General features: G+C 46.0%; 1 long non-coding RNA gene across 2 annotated transcripts in view; it reads right to left on the bottom strand.

The window, feature by feature from the left end:
- Gm31775 overlaps positions 1–19,516 on the bottom strand; it is a 107,578-nt gene that overhangs the window by 34,448 nt on the left and 53,614 nt on the right. The gene's annotated exons all lie outside the window — the stretch shown is intronic.

Below are 19,516 nucleotides of genomic sequence, written 5' to 3'. Positions count from 1 at the left end.
ATGACAGAGTCTTTAAAGTGTATTTTCATAAGCACTCCTGGTTTTCATTATCCTGTAAACAAGCAACATCTTTGGGAGCAGTGCCCATTTGACTCCCTGGGCAGCGGTTGCTGGACTCTCTCTCCCTTGTTGCCTTGCTCACCTGGCCATTCTGAGAAATTAAACAAACAAACAAACAAACAAACAGTCCTGTCAGTCAAACAACTCCCCAGACCAGGCCTAGGCAAGAACCAGCCATCTTAAACACTCCATGGATGTGCTGTGACAACTAAGCAATGGCTGTAACTGGTTATCAAGGCTCTACAGGGCACACAGCCTCAGCCAGAGCTGTTGGAAATAATTTGTACCAAACTTGGCTATGGCAAACCTCCATGAACCCTGGATGATTCTGCAACCATGTCTACAGAGGCCAGAGAGGAAGTGTGTCCCCTGGTCACCCAGCAGAGGAGCTACTATGATTGATGCTAAGAGGCGAGGCTGTGATTGGTGCAGAATATAAGCTGTAATGACTGAGTGGTGCAAAAAGACAAATGACAGCGACTGGTCTGGCAGCTAAATGAATAGCCTGCCGGGGTTCCCTGAGATGGGGTAGGCCAGTTCCTCCCAAGATAGCAGCTGCCGAACTCTTTCCTGAGATGCTGCTGTCTCAGCATTGGGCTTTTCCATGGTGGTCTTTCTTTGCCTGTTTTCAGTGGTAAGTGGTACCTGGGCAACACAGAAGACAACAGCCAAGGGGCAGAGGTAATGGCAACTGAGCAGTGGGCAGCCCAGGTTGCAAACAGAGCAAGAGAGGAGCAGCTGAGTAGTTCTTAGGAGGCCAGGGCAGGAAGAAGAGGGCAGTAGAAGCAGAGAGATGCTCAAAGGAAGCAGAGAACTGGGATAAAGGGATAAACAATGGTAAGGAGCCAGAGAAGAGCTCTGAGTACCAGGATTGCTCCGGAGAGCTGCCAAGTCTTCAGGTCTCAGACCTCAGCCCAAAAGCTGTAACACTGGCGAGGTTAAGAGATGGGCTGGAGAGATGACTCAATGGTTAAGAGCACTGTCTATTCTTCTAGAAGTCCTGAGTTCAATTCCTAGCAACCACATGATGGCTCCCAACCATCCATAATGGGATCTGATGCCCTCTTCTGGCATGCAGGCATACATGCAGACAGAGCACTCATACATAAAATAAATAAATAAATCTTAATGTAGAAGAAAGCAAGTAAGCAAACAAGAAGATATCATTGGGCAAGGTGGTGCCTCAAAAAACTAATGCCTTAAAAAGATGGGGGGCTGGGGGGCTTACTGACCTTAACTTCTGGGATACACACATACACACACACACACACACACACACACACACACACACACACACACACGAGCACAGGCTACAATTAAGGGCTGAGGAATTCAGGTAGGTAGGCAAGGCTCTAGGCATGGCTAAAGGCTAGAAAGCCACACCTTCCTAGACCCAAAACAAAGCTCTAATACTTGTGGCTCTATGGGACCCAATACTAGAGGTCTGTGACACTGAAGGGCACCACCTACTGTACCTGCCGACACTCCCATCCACTTAAATCCCACCATCACTTCAAGAGCTTCTTGCCCACCCATGATTTCTATCTAGGTGGAGCAAAAAGCCTCCTGATTGGTCGCAGTCTGTCCCTGGTGTCTGGATCTGGAGGTGAGAAGAGAAGCATTGGCAGCTAATTTGACCACTGTCCCTTCACAAAGGACCTACCCTCGGGATGCCTGGGATCCCCTTCTGCCCTGAGAACAACCTTCTCTGTCTTTATGTTTTATCTCCTCCACAATATCCCTTTCAAGGTAAATTAGAATTTAAAGCAGTTGCTTCTCTCTTTTCCCCCCTCAAAATCCCAAGTGATATAAAATACAAGGACTTAACAGACCATGGGGGGGCGGGGAGCCGCCCACTTTACAGATGTACACCTGGACCAGAAGTGAAAAATGGCTGTCAGGACAAGAACCCAGAACTTGGTCATACCTCCTCCTATCCCAATGACACCCAACCCCCAAACCCCACAATCACTTACAGTCAGCTGCAGACAAGACTCAATCCCCAAAATATAAGAATCATTTTAGAAATTAGTAAATACGTAACAAGGAGTTTCCTCGTGCTACCAGCAGCAAAGACAATTCTATAGAAAAAACCCTCCCCAAGGAGAGTGCCGTCTGTCTGCTGTCTGTCTGTCTGTCTGAGCACATGCATGCTCATCCATGCATAATGTCATATCAGGCATTTAAAAGCATCAAAAGATCAAGTTGGGAGAATGTTAAATATGAAAAGAATGAGTGACATTTCTGGGCTGGGAATAATGACTTTAATGAGTTTACTCACCCCTGTCCCCACATCATAAGGTACAAACGCTGGGAGGGGCCGAGGAGGGGAACAGAGTAAGGAGGTGTCGTCTGTAAAAATGAGACTAACAGGTGGGCAGAGGGAGGAAATGACAAGATGGAAGGAACTATCAGTGTGAGCCATGTGTCACTGTTTCCCAGATGCCTCCCTGCCATAAAGCAGCATGGTCTCTGAGTCCAAGGAAGCAGCAGGCCTGGAGCAGGCGAGGCCACCAATAGGCTATCTATCTGGACAGAAACTATAGGTGCCTTGTAGCTGGCAGAGCACCTCTGTTAACCCTGGTCACCCAGGACAACCAGATGGGGAGTCCATAGTGGTAGTTCTTGCATGCTAAGTTCATCCAGTGAGTCGTAACAACTCTACATATGTTCTAGAGGCAATGCTGACAGCCTCCCCCAAACTATGCACTAGTATTCTAACCCATACAACAACACTACTGGGTGATGGAGTCTTTGGGTAAAGGATGAATGGGGTATGAGGGTAGAGCCATCTTAAACAGAGTTAGTGTCCTTGTTAAAGATGACAGTGAGACTCCTCAACTCTTCATATGAAGACATGACAAGCAGGCACCCTCTTTGAAGCAGCAAGTGGGTCTTCACCAGACACAAATCTGTCAATACCTTGATACTGGACTTCCAGCATCTCCAGCAATGAAAAGTCTCTGCCCTGCACTAGTCACCAAGTCTGTGCCATTTTGTTATAGCAGCAGAAAGACAGAGCTCAAGGTCACAATGCAAGCCATAAAGGCAGATAGACCACACCTCCCCATCCTAGGATGTCACTGGGAAGCTGGGGCACTGTGCAGGGGACTTAGCAGCTCTCAAAGTAGAGTTAGCTTTCTCATCCATGAGATGAACCCCACAGTGTGATTGGAGGATGACATTAGGTGACCCACACCAGTCTCTTAGATTGCTCTGATGGTCAATACTGTCACATTGACAGGATCTAAAATCATCTAGGGGGCAATCTTATGACCACACCTGTGAGCAATAATCTAGATTAATGTAACGGAGTTGGGAAGACTCACCTTAACTGAGGCAGTACCACAGAGGGTAGCTGGAATCCTGGGTAGAATCAAGGCGAAACCAAGCTAAACACCAGCATCCATTCATTGCTTTCTGATTCTGGACAATCAACAATGATGCAATGACATCAACCACCCACACCCCCTCCCCCGACTGCTAGGATGGACTACGTTCCCTAGAACCATGAGCCAAAATCAGCCCCTCTTTCTTTAAGTTGTCTTTTCCAGGTGTTTTGTCATGACAATCAGGGAAGTAACTCATGTACCTGGTCACAAAAAGAGATTTCCCTTCCCCTCACCTGCCTGTTTCCATACACACCAACATCATTCTGGGTCCAGCGTCTCATCCAGTGTTTGTTCGCAGTGACCCAGGAACTGGGAACAAGGCCCAGTTTCCCTTCACAATGGACAGACCAAGCTGCTATAGCAGGATATCTGGAAAGCAGGTGTCCAGCTCATCCTGACCTGTTGATGAAGGTCAAGTAAGGCAGGACACTGCCATGCAAAGGCAGCCACAAATCCAAGCAGCAGTGACCCATCATAGCTACGTTCCCATCACATGTTCTGTTTCCATGACCTTGCCCTCTTCCTTCAACCTGTGAAACCTTCCAACACATCCAACAACCTCAGTGGCTCTCAGCAAGAAGATCCCTAGCACTTAGGTGTGGCTGAGTTCCACCAACACAAATAGATGGCCTGCAAGAGACACAGGGGGCCTGAAGAGCCTGCTTTGTTTGCATCTCTTGGGCCAACAGGCAGTGGAAACAATAACAAAAATAATGACAGGAAAACTTCCCTGGAACTTCCTGGTGGACCAAGAATGCCACAGGAAACAGCACATTCAATCTCACATTGACTGTGCGAGATGGGTAGTGTTACTATTAGGCCCATTTTACAAGAGAGGAACTTGAGGCTCAGAAAAGTGATGTAAGCTGTCCAAGGTCACACAGTAAATAAGTGCTTTGGGTCATCTGGTTTGAAAGTCCATGTTCCAAACCTTGAACAACTTCATGGAGTCATGCTATAAAGAAGTGGCTGGAAGCCAGAATCTGGGAGGTGAGGGTTGCCAAGACCACCTAGAAAGTGAGCCGTTCATGACAGTGCTACCTTAGAATCCCCCCAGAAGAGGAAAAGTGGAGGTTGGAGCTGTGCAGGATACCCCGGATTGTTTTCATCGTCTCAGATTGCTTGCTGTTGCAGCAAAGCATTACACTAAGAGGGCCTGTGCCTTACACAGGGAGGAAGCCATGGGGTATCCACACCAAGTCCTGTAGCCAGGCTTGGAAGGGTGGCTGCAAAGGGCCCTTACTCCACCCACGAGCTAGGATGAGTCACCATAAGCTGTAAGAAGATCTCAGCACTGGGCCAGCCAGGACCAAAACAGATGACTGTCCCAGTCCTAATTATGGGCTCTAACGAGAAAACGGCAAAATGGTATCCATCTTGTTCAGTTTTTGTCTCTAGACGTGGGCTGACAGGCTGGTGCAGCGTAAGTAGACTGAGAGAAGGGAGAACAGTTGAGAACACTTGCTTGCCTTTGCCAAGGACCCAGGCTTGGTTCCCAGCCCATACATCAGTGGCTCACAACCTCCTGTAACTCCAGCTCCAGGGGATCCAACACCCTCTCCTGACCTCCACAGACACCTGCTTGCATGTAACACGCATACATGCAACCAGACACACATGCATACACATGAAATAAAATAAGTCATTTTTTAAACGAGTGAACAAAGTGGATGGGAAGAAGCCAGTGTCTCTCAGCTTTGACACTGTTGGGTTTAGGGGTGAATAACTACGAGCTGTAGGGGTGTCCTGGGTGGCAACATCTGGGTCTCTGAGGCCCTCCAGATGCAAATGTTCATCTTCTATGCTATCACATCCAAAATTGCCCCCAGGACCCTCTCTCACATGTAAAACAAAATCCTAAGCTTATGTCACTAACTGAAAGAGGAACCCCAATATTTATCTATATGTCCAGTGGGCAGGGGTTGTCCCAGCACCAGAAGCTCGGAAGGGCAGAAAGGATGCTGAGCAGCTTCGGAGCTCTGTGATGAGAGGGGAGAATGGAGTTGGCGTTGGGTTGGCCTGGTGGTGGTGGTGGTGTTGGAGTAACGTTAACAGCAGACCACAGACCACAGGGCAGGCATGACTGAGAAGGTGAGAGGAGATTCAGACCAGACACCAGCCAGGGACAAAATAAAATAAAATAAAAGCCCAAGGCTCGGTAGATTGAACAACAGAAATCCCCATGCAGTTCTTGGATTCTTTGACAGGTGGCCTTGCAAAGCTGCCCCCTCTCTCAGCTTTGAGGCCAGCTCCGTGAAGTGTATTCTCCCACCCAGGAGGGCTGTGGATCAAGGTGGTCTTAGCAGATCTTCTCGGATGAATTAGCTGGTGACATTGAAGCTATAAATCAGCTTTCTTATTATCACACACACACACACACACACACACACACACACACACGTGTGTGTGTGTGCACTTCCCTACACTGATTTGTTTGTTTCTGAAAAATCCTTTCCACCCACACTGAGCTGGGATTACAAGAGATAGGACTGACTCAGCCATTTCCCTGTCTCTAGCATAAAAAGCTCTAAAAAGAATAATTTAAGCTTCTCTGGAGTGAGGTCATTTAATGAATCTTCTCAATGCTAAGAGGTTTTATATGCCTTTTTAAAAACCCTCCCCCAAGCACAGGGCTATGATATTACCTTGGAGAGCCAAGAGATGGAGTGATACACGTATGCACAGCACACTGGGAGGAAGGAGGTGGTTTCCTTGGCAACAACATCCATGTTCTGGCTTCCCTTGGCTAAATTGGAATATATTGAAATATCTGCTTTGGGCGCCCCTCTCCCTCTCTCTCTCGAAGGGAAATGAGTGGTTTTCCTATTCCATAAGCCTGCAGCTGGGGAGAGATGTTCTGTGAGTTTGATGCATCTGAATGGGGCTAAGCAGCCTGAAGGCTGGCAAAAGTCCTCAGCTTGGCTTTGCAAAACCCAAGCCATACTTCTTTGAGCCAAGGGGAGAAGAAAAAAGAAGCAAAGGAGGCCTTACCCTTCTAGTCCAGACGAAAGCCTTACCCTTCTGGTCCATCTTAGGCTGCCTGCATACCTGCCTCTCTGGTGTGTTTCTGGGCAAACCCAACTTTACAGCCTCCAAAATCTGTGTACTATGTCTGCAATGGACAGAGGCTGGAAGGAAAACAGTGGTCTTCAGATCAGATCTGTTCACATCCTTGCCATAGGAACACAGCTACATACCCAAAGCAGGGTACCCACACAGAGAGGATGATAGTGTCATGTCTGTGGACTTGAGTCTTCGGCCTGACTTAGCATAAGTTCTGTGAACTCTATAACCTCAGTTCCTTTTCTGTAAGGTAGATGCAGGCATTCTTCCTCCAAGGGTCAGATAAGGTGAGCTGTACAATCCCTGGCCCCTTGGAGACATTTCATTCTGTTTTCTTCCTCGTGTCAAGAAGTAAACAACATTCTATATCTTTCCAATAAGGGAGATTTACCAGAAGGAAGAGAGTGTCTTGGAGAGCAGGAGAAACTTCACCCCAAGAGCCCACGTCTCTTTATTTGCATAGCTTTGTTCATAGGGTGCTATTATAGAGCTCAGATGGCCAGACTGGGAAGAGTTTGAATAGAACAGAGAACAGATTCAGGTATAACTTGAGAGCCAGCCACCAGCCTCAGAGGGAGGGGGACAGGACAGGACAGGGCCAGACAGGAGAATGGATAGGAACATTAGCCTTCAGCAGGGCCAAGGAGGACTAACAATTAGAAGTCAAAGTTTGTCGAGGAGGCCAGCTGTGTGTCCCTGGGACATGGCCTAGAACATGGTTTGTTCTCTCCAAGACTCAGGTTGAATATTTTTAAATTTTTAATTGCAACTATTTTGTATGGGAGGTGATGATATGTGTCAGGGTGGGGTGTGGGTAGGGGTGGGTGTACATGCCAGAGTATGTGTGTGGAGGTCAGAGGACAATATTAGAAAAGTAGTTCTCTCCTTCCATCATGGTCAACTCAGGTCATAAGTCTTGGCAGCAAGTACCTTTACCCAACGAGCCATCTTGCTTGCTCCAAGACATTAGAATTTGATTGTCATCACAGCAGTATTACCTACTTTTCACTCCCAGGACAATCTTCCTAGAGCCTCTGTTAAAATTGATTCAAACATACCAGGACCCAGGATTCCTACATGAAATCCAGATTCCAAAATTAGTCCTAGAGAGGTTGTGGATAGGACTTCATCTCAGTTCGTTTCCCAATATGAGTATATAAAAGCTTGGAGGAAAATTCTCTGAGCTGTGTTTGTGGTCTGCAGAGTAACCACCCTTTCCTCCAGTCAGAGGGTGGCAATGTGGAAAGATGTATGGATCGGCAGCAGCTTGTGAAGTCCTACCACCCGTGTGTTGGTAGTTTCTAATTCTGTGTCCTTTGGCCATCTGTGAAAAACAGATTTGCTACATAGCAGAAGCTCCAAGCAATGGTTCTCAACCTGTGTGCCATGACCCCTTAGGAGGTCTGTATTAGTCAGGGTTCTCTAGAGTCACAGAACTTATAGATAGTCTATATATAGCAAGGGAATTTGTTATGATGACTTATAGTATGTAGTTCAACTCCCCAACAATGATCAGCTGTGAATGGGAAGTCCAAGAATCTACTAGTTGCTCAGTCCCATGAGGCTAGTTATTTCAGCTGGTCTTCAGTAGAAGTAGATTCCAATAGATGTGTTGGCAAGTAAGTGCAAGCAGGTGAAAAATAACAAGTCCTCCTTCTTCCAAAGTCCTTATGTAGGTCTCCAGAAGAAGGTATGGCCCAGATTAAAAGTGTGTACCACCACACTGGGACCTGGGACTTGTTTTGTCCCAGGCTGACCTTGAACTCAGAGATCTCCCTGCCTCAGTCTCCTGGGATTACAGGCATGTACTACCTCACCTGGGCCTAAGCTTTTCATGGCCACTATGCCTCAAGATCTCCATGATCTTGAGGCATAGATCCAAGAGCTCCCAGATCCAGGTCAGAAACTTTTATCTCCCAGCCTCAAGATCTGGATCACAGATGAGCCCTCCAATTCTGGATTGTAGTTCATCCTATATATACTCAGGTTGACAACCAGGAATAGCCATTACAGGGTTAAAGGACCTTTTCACGGGGACCACCTAAAACCATTGGGAAACACAGCTATTTACGTTACAATTCATAACAATAACAAAACTAAGGTTATGATGTATCAACACAAATAACTTCATGGTCAGGGTCACCATAACCTGAGGAACTATATTAAAGGTTAGGAAGGTTGAGAACCACTGTTCTAGATAAAGTTGAAAGAAAACTACACACATGGTATTATCCCAAAATTCTTTTACAAAAATTGGCCACTTGTAAGTCTTCAGGAGGAAGGATGACAGCAGAAGAGATATCTGCTCTGCATGTATTCAGATGCATTCCAAAACTAAAATAATCAAAATAGTCTAAGAGTTACAACGGAAGTAATAGGCAAAGAGATGAAACGAACTCAGTATATTTGAAATGTCAACATATTTTTAAGATGAGTTATCCAAAACAACAACAGAAAGATATGAAGTTGGAAGGGATATGTGTTAGAGTGGAATGTCTGGGAGTAGAGGCAGGGTATGATTTAGATACATTGTACATACATATGAGATTTTTTAAAAAATTCATCATTTTGGAACATTATGAACTATTCTGTAAATTGTGGCTTTAGGATAATTGACCAATCTTCCAAGGAACAAATTTAAATTCTATTCCCTACCTCACGCAGTACTTCAGAATAAATTAGGTGTAGGTTAAATATTAAATTAAAAATAAGCAATATTAAATAAGAAAAGACAGAGTAAGATGTATCATGCCATTGAGGTGATGCCAGGCATCTTGAATGGCCCATCTCACATCCTCTCAGCTGACTCTTAGGCCACAGTTATTGTGGCAACCTATATACAAGGTGTTATCTGCCAACCTCTCAGCTACATGTTTCTCATTCTCTCTCCCCCCTTCCTCTCCCTCCCTCCTCGTTTCTCTCTTATCATTTCTTGCCTCTAACACAGCTCTAAGGGAAGCCTATAACAGCCCATTCTCCCACCCCAGCCCATCACACAACCTCAAAAGTGCAGTATATCCCTCAGCCAGGACAACCTTTGAGATGCTAAAGACAAAAGCCCAGAAGAGAGCCCTGTTCCAGCTGCTGGGACCATACCACAAGATCAAAATATGGAACTAGAGTGAGCAAACAGAGCTGGTGAATGCATTTTTCCTTTAAATGTAAAGTTTTTGTACACCAAAATAACCTTTATCTACTGTTCCCATCTGTTCTTGAACAATTTAGTCTAGAAGCTTATGTGGAGGTTCAGCCTCCACACATGATAGTGCAAGAGCCAGGTAGAAGCTGGATACAGTGATGGGGGTGGGGTGGGGATCAAACCCTGAACACAACAAAGATGCCCAGAGAAAGAGGGAGGTAGTGCAAGGTGGGGTCAGTGAGCTTTCCATCCCTGTATCATAACACCTAGGAAAATCGGTTGAAGAGATGAAGGAGAGGTTGGTTTTGTCTCATGGTTTCAGGGGCTCACTGCTTTGGTAGCAAGACTATGAGCATCATGGTAAGAAGTGGGTAAGAGATCAAAGCTAGCCAAGGAGAATGGGAAGGCAGGTGCGATTCCCAATATTCCCTGCAGGGGCATGCTTCTAATGACCTAACTTCCTCTACCAGGCCCTACCTTCTCAAGTGCCCACTACCTACCACCTTCTGGTGGAATGAGCAAACAAGCCTACAACACATGAGACTTAGGGACCATTTCAAATCCAAACTATGATAGTGTCAGAGTCCAGCGGAGTGTGGGGGTGGGGATGGGGGGTTGAGGGCTGTGGGACAGGCCAGCATGTGGTGCTACAGTCTGCATAGATTGAAGATTCATCCATAAAAGTGTGTGGAAATCTGTTGGGATGGGAAGGAGGATGTGTGCAGAGCAAAGGCACTGGTAGGAAGGTTTTGATCAAATAACTCAGTGTTAAATGTGACGGGAGGGGAGCCAGGATTCACACTGGTATAACGAGGGCAGACAAGTGAGAAAGCTCCCTTTGGGTGTATTTGAATGTGGTTTGTGGAGGTGGAGGCAGTGATGGGAGGGCATTGGGTCATTAATGCAGGGGGGCTGGGCTAATCACCAGAGTAACTGGTTGTTATAAAGCAAGCCCATCCTCATACTTGCTACTTTCTTGTCTTCCCTGCTTCTGTTGTGAGATGAAGGTAGCACAGAGGCTGTGCCAGAAATCAGCAGATGCTGGTTCCATGTTCTTGGACTTGCAAGCATAAGAATCGTGAGCCCTAATAAACCTCTCTTTTCCGTAAATCACCGAGCCTTGTGATACACTGATACAGTGACGGAAAACCAAGAATGTGAGAACTTTGCTGTTTCCTAATCCACAGCCCCTACACACTTCCACTCTGTCTCTGTACAGAATAGTTTTATCTCAACATGACACAAGCTAAAGTCATCTGAAAGGAAAGGACCTCAATTCGGAAAGTGCTGCTGTAAGATCAGGCTGCAGGCAAGCCTGTAGGGCATTTTATTAATTAGTGATTGATGGGGACAGCTTAATCCACTGAGGGTAGTACTATCCCTGGGCTGTTAGTCCTGAAGAAAGCAGGCTGAGCATGCCATAGGAAGCAAGGGTAAGCAGCACCCTTCCATGGCCTCTACATCAGCTCCTGCCTCCAATCCTGCCCTGTTTGAGTTCCTGGCCTGACTTTCTTTGATAATGAACACCAATATGGAAATGTAAGCCAAACAAATCCTTTCCTCAAGTTGCCTTTGTCATGGTGTTTCATCATAGCAATGGACACCCTAACTATGCTACCACTGAGGGAAGACAAGAGCAGGAATTCAAGATAGGAACTAAAGTAGAAGCCATGGAGGAACCCTGCTTACCAGTTTGCTCTCCATGGCTTGCTAGGACTACTTTCTTATACCACCCAGGACCACTTGCCCTGGTATGGTGGTACCAGCAAGCAGCACCCCTCCAAGGCCTCTGTGTAAGCTCTGCCTCCAATCCTGCCCTGTTTGAGTTCCTGTCCTGACTTCCTTTGATGATAAACAGTGCCATTGAAGTATAAGCCAAATAAACCCTTCTCTCCCTGTCTTAGTTAGGGTTTTACTGCTGTGAACAGACACCATGACCAGGGCAAGTCTTATAAAAACAACATTAATTGGGGCTGGCTTACAGGTTCAGAGGTTCAGTCTGTTATCATCAAGGTGGGAGCATGGCAGCATCCAGGCAGGCATGGCATAGGAGGAGCTGAGTGTTCTATGTCTTCATCCAAAGGCTGCTAGTGGAAGACTGACTTCCAGGCAACTAGGGTAAGGGTCTTAAGCCCCCACACACAGTGACACACCTACTCCAACCAGGTCACACCTATTCCAATAAGGCTACACCTCCATATGGTGCCACTCCCTGACCCAAGAATATACAAACCATCACATTCCACTCCCTGGCCCCCATAGACTTGTTCAAACACATGAGTCTATGAGGGGCCATACTTAAACATAGCATAATGCAAAATGCATTTAGTCCAACTTTTAAAGTCCTCATAGTCTATAGCAGTCTCAACAATGCTAAAAATACCAGAATCCTGCCTCAGTGACACACTTTCTCCAGCAAGGCTGTGCCCAGCAAATTTCCCTGAACAATTGCCAGTCACTGAGGACCAAGTGTTCAAACACTGAGCCTATGGAGACACTTCTATCTTGCTAGAGACAGCTTCTCAATAGCATTGTTTCCTCAAAGGAACCAAGAAGTCTTAGCTTGTTAGAGTATTCAGGGAATCATGGGGAAAGGATCAAAAGGCTGCAGAGGCCCACAGGAGGGACTTCCTTAGACCCAGTCTATGGAAACTTAAACACACAAACAGGTAGCAATTGTTAACATATTAATCAACCACAGCAAATGGAAATTCATGGTTTCATAGATTAAAAATTATACATATGAACAAATTGAATAGAATTAAAGTACATAGTCTCAAATTTTCTCCATAAAGTATGTGTTAGTTACAAAGGAAAACAAATCACTTTACAGAGGAGAAACTCCTTCATCAAGCAATCAAAATTTTACCCTCAAATACTGGGAAAAATCCAAAATGGCCTAGTGGAACACAGTGAGAAGAACCGGGCACCACCACTTCAGGTGGCCCTGCCAGATTCAGAAAACCTGAAGCAGCTCGCCAGAAATATCTGGGGAAAAAAATGAGTGGATAAACGATAGAATTAACAACATGGACCCTCCAGAAATATCAAGGTCATCAAAGCCAAGTAAAGACCTGAGTCGTGGAGATGCAGGAGACTGAAAAGCAAAGGCAACCAGCTGCAACCCATGTCACTGTCCTGGATCCTTCTTCTCGCTGGTACGTGGTTGAGACGGTTGGCAAGGTTTGTGTGTTTAGCCAAATCTCAGTGGCATCTGAGAAAGGCTGAGACTTATATGCAAGATCAACTTCCTGCACTTGAAGCTGACAGTGTGGTTAGGAAGGAGAATGTCCTTGCTCGTAGGCAGCACACACTACAGTACCCAGAAATGACAGAGCACCTGGTCAGCTACTAGCTCCCAAGTGAGACAGGAAAAGGGGGTGGGAACGGGTCTTTGTACTATTTTTGTAAGTTTTCTATAAACTTGAGATTATTTCAAAATAACAGGGAAAATTAAAAATTGTGTCAAACCTTAAAAATATAAACTGAAAAGAAAATGCCAGATATATGATTAAAAAAATGGGTGGCCCCTCAACATATAAATACCACTACTAATTGTCAGAAAAAATATCAATACACAAACAAAAATGCCTCAAGGCTTCAACAAACAATGTAAAAAATCCCTTCGTGTCCAAGAAATATACAAATAGTTTGCCTTCTCTCTCTCTCTCTCTCTCTCTCTCTGTCACACACACACACACCACAAAAAAAAATCCCCATATCCATTACTCTCGAATGCATATTCACAAACATCGATTGCAGTGTGCCTTGTAGAGAGAAATCACTTAATTTTGCAATAATAAAGCATCAGATAAATTAACCCCAATACATCCAAAAAAGAGAGAATACTATGGCAACCATTAAAAACCATTTAATCAAATGTTATTTAACGACAGCTGTGCATATAAACATCATTCTGTTAGCACCAATACTCAAATCCTGGGAGCTCTAAGCTCCCACCTGCCCAATAGTGTTAAAGCATCTCTCCGAAAGTCTCTCCTAGTTGTTCCTGGAAGATGTGACAGACACCCTCCTCAAAGCAAGCGTAGCAATGCCTCTGAGTGGACCAGGAGCTTTGGAGGAGCTTGGGGAAGAGGCTGTTGCTCTGGTGTGGTGGGTCCTGTCCACTTCCAGATTGCCTGTTGGCTCTCATTCCACATGGGCCTTGGGTCTAATAATGATTTCAGCCAGTTTGGAGCTGGACCCTGTCATGAGTCTTCCAGAGCACAGCATCTTGCTGTATCCTCTGCTGACTGTTTAGTCAGTCTCTATACAGTCTTGTCTCCACTGGGGCCCAAATACAGTTCTTCAGACCAGATGAAAGTGTTTCCTCTTGCCTTTCCTGTGTAACCCCAGAAAAACAAGTCTCTAAAATCTTTCCCTTCCATTTCAAGCACAAAAGAGGAAAAATTTCCCCTCATATAGACACCTACTGGTGGTGGAGAAAGAGAAAAAGAAGCAGGTCTCCCCTTGAAACATGATGTAGTTCCAGCCCTCTCTGACCTGTATACATGGAGGAGGGGAGTCACAGGCTCAAATAAACAAACATTAATTACTCCACAAAGCCCAGAATGGTATATACCAAAAGATAATCCCTGCTCAGCTCCAACGGGTAAAATAATGAATGACTTGTTTTCCTTGGTGTTTTATTAAAATGCCTTGCTTTTAAACTGCTGTGTAGTTATTAGAGGGCCAAATGCCCACCATAACATATTTATGCGATAAAATAAGAGCACTCATAGTTTACCCACACACCTTCATGCCCTAGATTGAAAGTGGCCACTCTTCTAGGTCCCTGTCCTGTAACCTTTCCCCCAACAATTCTTAGTGTCTTTCCTCCCTGAGAGCTACATCCCTAAGCACTACCATCCCAAATTTTGATTTTCCATAACTCAAGGCCATTCCTCTTACATCCTGAGACTGGTTCTTCCCCTCAGCATGATGGTCCTGAGGCAGCCCACTTGCTGTCTGAGATGTGGGATGAACAGTTTGCTTTCCCATTCTGCTGTGATGAGCACATGGATTGAATCTTTCTACCCCTGCCCCCGACACCAGGAGTGATGCAGGGATTTTCTCATCCATGTCCCCCTAGAGCACCTCCAGTAACTTTCTAGATGCTTCTAGTAGGATCTGTGGATCATACAGTATGAGAGCACTCCTAGCTTTTCTAGGCAGAGATAAATCGTCTTGCATAGATACAGGTCCGTTCAGTGTACCTTCTGAAGTGCTTAGGGCTGGAAGGTTCCAAATGAAGGCCATACCCACCTTCAAAAGCTCCCTCGAACACATCTGCCTAGGCTACTGGAGCTGCTGTAATATATGTGACATGGTTCTTCCTAGACACTGCTTTCCTGAAGTTCAAGAGCATTTGGGAGATGCCTAAAGTGCCCCCTGTGGTCACAGAAGCTGTTGTGGCTCACAGGCTCTGGGATCTCTGAGAGATATTCTTGAGTCTCATGCCCTCTGGAGCCAGAGGAGCCTCTCAGAAGCCCCTGAGGAGCTCTGAGGACACCGGAGAGTTATATCATGGCTCATTCCTTTTCTTTACTTACCATGTGACACACACACCCACACACCCCAGGGATCTCTGGGATGAATAAAAGACACTTTTATTCATTTCAGGGGTTCCCTCCAACTTTGAGAGCTGCATGGCCTGAGGACCATTATAACCACCTTCTGTTTCATCATCAAAACCCACACCAATACCTGACAAAATCTGGAGATTAAGATGGGGTCATAGCTCTGTCAGCCTCAGGCCAGTGATGAACACTGGGCCCTCTGAAGGCTACCTCAGCCTGATTCCTCCAAGCTGCTTCCTGCTGGGTGCTCAGGGCTCAGAGTTCCTAGCAAAGGACCTAGGGGCCCGTCCAGCCTTGCTTTCCTCCCTTACCATGCAGAAGAAGGAAATCATCAAACTGGGTCTGAACTCTGGCTGATTTGCCTTTTCAAACTGTGGGAATGAATCCCTTGCTTAACCTCCATTTGCGCCACAGCAAAGCTACTACCATTCTGACCTGTTGCGAAGTCTCAAAGAGACCAGGCCCAGTAAATAGCTGCTATGAAATCAGTCTCCTTTTGGAAGGAATAGGGATGCCCCGGGTCTCTAGGTTAGCCTAACATTGGAGAATTCAACCCCATGCATGTTATGACTTCTCTAGGAGAGTAGATTTTCTGAAACTTCAGCTGTTGGAGTGAAGGGAGATGGAGACTCAAACAGGCACATAGGAGGCCCAGGTGCTAGTCAAAGAGGTAGTTCCCCTATCTCCTCTTACCATGCCCTGTGATGTACACTTCAACCAGATTAGGTAGGCCTAACCCTGACCCTGTGCTGTCTTCTCTTAATATACTGATCACAGTCATAGCTTGGTGCATGGATCTGGGAATGCATGATAGCAGATACACCTGGCTGACTCTTGTTTATCCTGTGTGAACATCTGAGGGCAGGGGTTGAGTTAGGTTCATGCCTCAGTCTGCCAGGAACCTCAAGAAGTTTACACATGATCACACTCAACAAACACAAGGTGTTCAGCAACTATCATCAACATCGATCAAATACCTCTTTTTCTGAAAGACAGGAACTTGGCAGGGCCTTGAACTACCAAAAGGTGTTGCCCTTGGGCACTTTGTAAGTCAATGGTGGAGGCCAAGTCAAAGCCAACCAGGGAACCAGCCAGAGTGTGAGGATTCTAGAAAAGCGTATCAGTCTGAGCAAAAGAGAGGCAGGGAGTTATAGCCTGTGACCAGCATGGTCAACTGGCTTGAGCAGCTGCACAGTGGCTACATGGAGCGGCTTTATGTGATGAGACTTGAGAAGTGTGCTGAGGCCCACTGAGCATCCCCAAGGCTTTGCCGGGCAACGGAAGGCTGTGGAAGGCTTCAAGCTGCAGGGCAGGTACTTAGAATCACCCTAGACTTTTGAAAGATAAACATAGAAGACCAGGCAGTGGATCTAGGAAATCTAATAAGGTATGAACTATTAGCCCAGAAGCTCAGAATAACCTAGATACAATTCACAAACCACATGAAACTCAAGAAGAAGGAAGATCAAAGTGTGGATACTTAGATACTTCTTAGAAAGGGGAACAAAATACCCATGGAAGGAGTTACAGAGACAAAGTGTGGAGCAGAGACTGAAGGAAGGACCATTCAGAGACTGCCCTACCTGGGGATCCTTCCCATATACATTCACCAGACCTAGACACTACTGTAGATACCAACAAGAGCTTGCTGAAGGAGCCTGATATAGCTGTCTTCTGAGAGGCTCTGCCAGTGCCTGACAAATTACAGAAGTGGATGCTCACAGCCATCCATGAGACTGAGCACAGGGTACCCACCCAATGAAGGAGCTAGATAAAGGACCCAAGGAGTTAAGGGGGTTTGCAGCCCCATAGGATGAACAACAATATGAACTAACCAGTACCCCCAGAGTTCCCAGGGACTAAACCACCAACCATGGGACTCATGGCTCCAGCTGCATATGTAGCAGGATAGCCTAGTCTGACATTAATGAGAGAAGAGGCCTTGGTCCTGTAATGACTCTATGCCCCAGTGTAGGGGAATGCCAGGGCCAGGAAGTGGGAGTGGGTGGGTTGGTGAGCAGGGGGAGGGGGAAGGGGAGAGAAGGAGGGGGTTTTTGGAGGGGAAACCAGGAAAGGGGATAACATTTAAAATGTCAGTAAAGAAAATATCCAATAAAGTTTAAAAAAAAGGATTTCTCAAAAGAATAAAACAAAAGACATACAGAGAAATCATCCAAGAAGTATTTTAGGTAAGTTGTTTCTAAATCACAGGGCATGAGTTTCTAAACCTAAAGTTCCATCAGGTGGACGGTGGGCAGTGCAGCGTGTGTGCGTGGTCTTCACCACAGAACAGTGAGATCAGTGCTTGAAGCGATGGCAGAAGCACCGAGAAAACAAGCACCATACAAAGAATCCAGAAGCACAGGGGCCTCTTAACCATCAGTGCTTCTGAGGGGAAACAAAAGACAACAGTGAAATCTGTTCATATCATTCATTCATGGAGAAAAACAGAATGTTTTCTTGTAGAACTCAACCCTGAATTCTATATCCAAGCAAAAGAACTGAACATCTTGTACAGCAAGTTGACCCACCCCCAAGCATCCTTTTTTGAGAAGGTATGGAAGAATGACCCCTCCCAAAAACAAAGCTGTAAGCTAAAAGTAAAAGGAGACAGGAAGAGTCAGGACACTCTGACAAGGAGAATATCCTAAGAGGGCTTATCTTAGTTGTCTAGTGTAAAGACACAATCATAACTCCAGCATCTTACAGAAGAAAGCTGATAGGGTCCATGGTCACCATGGTGAGGGGCATGGCAGCAGGCAGGCAGGTATGGTGGTGGAGCCTTAGCTGAGAATTCACATCTGATCCATAGCAGGAGGTGGGAATGAAGGCAGAGAGAGCTAGCTGGAAACGACACGGGCTTTTGAAACCTCAGCGTCTGCCCCCAGTAACATACCTTCTCCAAGGAGGATACACCTCTCAATCTTCCCAAACACATCTACCAAATGAGACCAACTATTCAAGTCTAGGAGCCTACAGGGACCATGCTCATTTAAACCAACACAGGTTGGTCGGAAGGGGGACTTTAGAAAGAGACTGTCCAGGTATCCAGAGTCCCTGGTAAGCACGGTCTCTGAGAGCACAGTGTTGGGAGGTTCTAGGGAGGCTCTTCACATAACATAGCTGACAGCGGCATCACAACAACCAGCAGAGACTGGAGTTGAATTGGGAACACAAATTTAATGGGCAAACAAGCAAAGAGCAGAGATAGTTTTGGGTCCTAAAGAGAACAAAGTCACAAGGAAAGGAAAATAGTACTGCTTGTCTCTTTAAGCTCTAGGCATGTGTAACTTTGAAATGCAAACAGCCAAGAAGAAGGAAGACCAAAGTGTGGATACTTTGTCCCTCCTTAGAATGGGGAACAAAATACCCATGGAAGGAGTTACAGAGACAAAGTTTGGAGCTGAGACGGAAGGAAGAACCATCCGGAGACTGCCCCTCCTGGGGATCCATCCCATAATCAGCCACCAAACACAGGCACTATTGCATATGCCAGCAAGATTTTGCTGACATGACCCTGATATAGCTGTCTCTTGTGAGGCTATGCCAGTACCTGGCAAATACAGAAGTGGATGCTCACAGTCATCTATTGGATGGAACACAGGGCCCCCAATGGAGGAGCTAGAGAAAGTACCCATTGAGCTAAAGGGGTCTGTAACCCTATAGGAAGAACAACAATATGAACTAACCAGTACCCCCTGAGCTCGTGTCTCTAGCTGCATATGTAGGAGAAGATGCCCTACTCGGCCATCATTGGGAGGAGAGGCCCTTGGTCTTGCAAAGATTATATGCTCCAGTACAGGGGAATGCCAGGGCCAGGAAGCGGGAGTGGGTGGGTTGGGGAGCAGGGCGGAGGGAGGGTATAGGGGACTTTCGGGGGATAGCATTTGAAATGTAAATGAAGAAAATATCTAATAAAAAATTGTTAAAAAAAAAAAAGAAATGCAAACAGCAAATTTATTTCTATAAATACGCCCAGAGTCCTCCTACCCCCAACACTACCATTTGAAGTGCCCAGATGAGGAAGCAAAGTCTGAGTACCCATCCCACACACCCGGAACATGCCACGAAGGCACTTTGCCTCTGAGGGATGGGAAACTACTGGGATCAGAGATGGGGTTGGAAGAGAAAATAAATGTACAAACAGACTTTTAAGGCTGAAAGAGAGAAACATGGTAATTAGTGCTTTGGACAGAGAATTGATCCAGCCTCCCTCCCACGCAGCCTTAGGAATGGAGTGTGTGCAATGGCTCTGGCAGCCTGGAGAGCCCATCAGCTCACTT

This window comes from Mus musculus, chromosome 14 (genome assembly GCF_000001635.26).
Source record: "Mus musculus strain C57BL/6J chromosome 14, GRCm38.p6 C57BL/6J".
Taxonomy (NCBI): domain Eukaryota; kingdom Metazoa; phylum Chordata; class Mammalia; order Rodentia; family Muridae; genus Mus; species Mus musculus.
The sequence above is the reverse complement of the archived record's forward strand: the minus strand, read 5'-3'. Positions and strand labels throughout refer to the sequence as shown.